Genomic DNA, 3,972 nt, shown 5'->3' with positions numbered 1-3,972 from the left:
GATGCTAATCATTAATCATATGATCACTTCTAAACTCCAATCGATTGATTTAAATATTAAGCCTGACTCACTACCAATCCCTTAATAATTTCAAAATGGGGAAGTTATCACCGTCATAAAAATTTGATTTAAATGATAGTATCCTTATCAACAGACCATTCATCACCAATCATGGGCTAGAAGTGAGTAAATTATCATCTTCCTAGTTTAAACCCATCACTTAAGAATCATTCAATCTTAATTGATTTCTAAATCATGAAGATTAGGGAAATTATGATTTTGTTGATAGTTTGAAAAGGTGGTAGGTGAGTTTATACCTTTAACCCATTACATTTAAATCATCCAATGCATTCATTAAGGATCAAAATTACCCATCCCCAAAGGTTAATCCTAAATTTTAATTAAGGCACCAAAATCTAAGATTACCACTTTGCCTTTTGGGTTTTTCAACTTATAATTCTTCAAGAAAAATACAAATAGCCTTGAAAACTTTTGAGTATCCCATCCATGGATTAATTAAACTATATGGGAGGAAAGTATGATTTTTCAAAAATTGATTTAATTTAAAATGATTATTTTAACCAAAACATAGGATTTTTCAATGTTAATTTATTTAATTAAACAAAATGAAGTTTTAATTTATGGGAAAATAATTGGGGGTTTGCCTGGGTCAGAAGAATACTTAAACAAAATTTTATGATTTTTTTGAATAAGATTGTAATTATTATAATTATTTAAAGGACATTTTTAATGATTATTTAAATACAAAAAAATATTTTAATCTTCAAAAAAATCACTTTAAAATTTTTATTAAGCCCTCATAAGCTTAAGAAACTCAGAGGAACAAATTTTTATATTTTTATGATTTATTTGGAATTTATTTTAATTATTTTAATGGAAAATAAGAAAAATGCATTTTAGGCCTTTAGAAATTTATTTTTAATTTAGAAAAACCAAGAAAAAAATTTTAAGGTGTCCCAAGTGATCAGGGAACAATTGTACACATTTTTGTATAATTTTTGTATTTTTGAAAATTTTGATTATTTTAATTATTTTTAATTTAAAATATACTTTAAAAATAAAATATTTTCACAAAAATAATCTTTATTTTTATTAAATGCCCCTGATCATAAGGAACTCAGAAAACTATTTTTCATAATTTTTCCAAGCTTATTTAATTTAATATAATTTATTTTTTTGCAAAAATACTATTTTTACTTTAAAAGTCCACTTTAATGGCCAAATCAACTTAAACAAACTTGAAATTTTACAGTGAGTTGAAATTATTTTTATAAATAATATGAATTTGATTTTGTCAAATTTTGATTTATATTTAATTTAAATAAATTAATATAAAGTAAAAAATGTTTAATTAATAAGAAAAATATACAAAACTATTCAAATCATCACAATATTTTCCGTGAGCTCCTCTGACCACAAGCAACCTAACAAAATTGATACCATAATTTTTTGAGAGTATTTTAATTTATATGATTAAATAAAGCCAAAATAGACATTTAGGCTTGAAAATTAGGGTTAGAAGCACAGAGGGGCTCTCTTACCTTGGAAAAATCAGAGAAGGTGCCCTCTATCATGAGGAATCAACTCTAAAAATTTCAAGCCATGGTGATTAGTATTTAATGATAATGAATTAAAATACCTAAGAGAGTTTTTAATTAATTAAAATCATAAATTTGACAAATAATTTTTATTTTTAGTCCATAGTTTTCTCATCTATTCACTGAGCAAGAGGGTATTTTTTTTATTTTTATGATTTTTCTAGAGAAAGATATGAATTTTTGAAATTTAGACATTAAAATAAATTCAGAAAATCCATATTTTTCTACTTAAACACTCAGCACCACCTCATCCTACGACGACTCCGAGCTCACACGTGACACTCCACCATTCGACACCACCATCCACCTCAACTGCCACGTTCACCCCATCTCACCCCAGCCGTTTGTCCAACGCGATCTCAATCATCCATGGAATAAACGCGTGATTGGACGACATCCGTTCATCGTCCCCAAATGACCTAACCCGTAAGCCGTTCACACTAAAATCTTAAAATCTTCATCCAGACTCAACTAAATCACATAGGGTTTGTTTTTAAACATTCATCTACTCAAGAAGAACATATTTATATTGTTTATCAAGCGTGAAATCAAGCTATTACAAATGGAGAATCAAGAGAAGCTCGTGCTAGGGTTAGAGCTCAATACCTTTGTCTGAGAGGGGAGGCCTCAATCAGATGGTTATGGTAGCTTTGATTGGGTCCAACAAACCTCCAGATGATAGCTTTGATTGGGTCCAACAAACCTCCAGATGAAGTATCAGACCTTGGTGAATTGTCTAGGTATGATTTTGATCAAGCTCAATTTTTGGTGTTGGTCTAGAGCTAGGTTAGAGGCTGTTTGAGAGGAGGCTTTTGTGGGGGATTAACTCCTTTCACTAGAGAGGTGATGTGTGCACAATTAATTTGAGTTTGGTTCACTGCGGAGTTGTGGAGAAGAATGTCCTGGTTTCAGCCTGATTTTGAGCTCAAAATTGAACTCTCACAGAGGAAACCAGAGGGGGAAGATGGTTGGCTTGAGCTTAGGAATGCTTGAAGAGTCTCTGATGAGATTTTAGCAGAGTTTCCCCTAGGATTTTGGTTAGCTCTCTTTTGGCCATGGAGGGGGCTGATTAAATAGGAAGGCTTGGGCTATTCACCAAGGTCAATTGGTGGGTGCAAATTGATGCTTAGGTTGAGGGATGAAGAGCTCTAGTGACCAATCAGACTTGGTCAGCTCAGGTGAGTTTAGTTTTGAGTTTTGGCCAATGAGGGCTCCTTTGGGTGGCTGTTTCCGGTGGCTGAAGAGGTGGTTGGCTAGGGTTTAGTTACTTTTTGGCTTAGGGAGGTCAGGGGAGTGTTAATTATGATTTACTCCCAATGGCAAGTGAGGATGGCAAAGTATTTTCAAATAAGGCCCAAATATGGTTAAGATCCCTCAAATCAAGGGACCATTGGTCCATAGCTCACCTAGGCGGTTTAGGTGGGTTTAGGCTGGCCAATAAGGTCCAAATTGTGGCTGTGGTGATATTAAGTTGGTGACTTTGGCATAGTTAAGTCAATTTTGGTGAAAGGATTCAATTTGGTTCAAAACGGCTAAAAGTTGGGTTTAGGTTATGACCAGAGGAAAATATGTTGAGATTTTCATACCTATTTTATACTGTTTTTGATAATATTGCACTTTAAGGAAGAGTATTTTTGATGTTTTGTTGCAGAAATGATGAATTAGGGTCATTGGAGCAAAAAGATGCAAAAAGAAGCGAATTTGAAGCGAAAAAGACCAAAATGTGAAGATTTGAACTAGGCCGCTGACGGCATCCTCGACCCCACCGACGGTGACCCCCGCCGACAGTGAGATTTTCCCGAGACTCCAGAATTAATTCATTATGAAGGTCTGTCGATGGCACCCTCGAGGCCACCGACAACGAACTCGACGGTTATGCCCCATCAGTCAGGCTTTGAATAAGGCCAAATTTGGAAGGGATTCTTAGATAACTCTTGGGAAAGCTCATCCACAACTTTAAAAAACTATTTTGGCCAAAAATTGAAGGATAAGAAAAAAGGGAGTCTGGAAGGGGGAGAGAGTTCCTAGAGGTTAGAAATGTTCCAATAGTGTGAGGAATTCTTCGAGAGATTGTAGGAGTGGAGGAAAAGTGAGAGATTTCTTCCTCCTTGCTACTTCGAAGAAGAATTCTGTGTGTCGTAAAGAAAGTAAGTGATTCAGAGGAACATGGAGAAGTGCTCTTAGGGAGAAATTATAGATAAATTATTTACTTGTTGTAGTTTGTATGACTTTGATTTTATATATGAATTTCGAGTTTTGTTGTGTTTTCCCCATGATATTTGAGTAGTTTTCTCTGTCTTTCTCCTTGTCTTAAGATTTGTGAAATGATGATTTGAATTGGTGAAGCCATAAA

The sequence above is a fragment of the Phalaenopsis equestris genome, unplaced genomic scaffold, assembly GCF_001263595.1.
Source record: "Phalaenopsis equestris unplaced genomic scaffold, ASM126359v1 Scaffold000690, whole genome shotgun sequence".
NCBI classification, from domain to species: domain Eukaryota; kingdom Viridiplantae; phylum Streptophyta; class Magnoliopsida; order Asparagales; family Orchidaceae; genus Phalaenopsis; species Phalaenopsis equestris.
The sequence above is the reverse complement of the archived record's forward strand: the minus strand, read 5'-3'. Positions refer to the sequence as shown.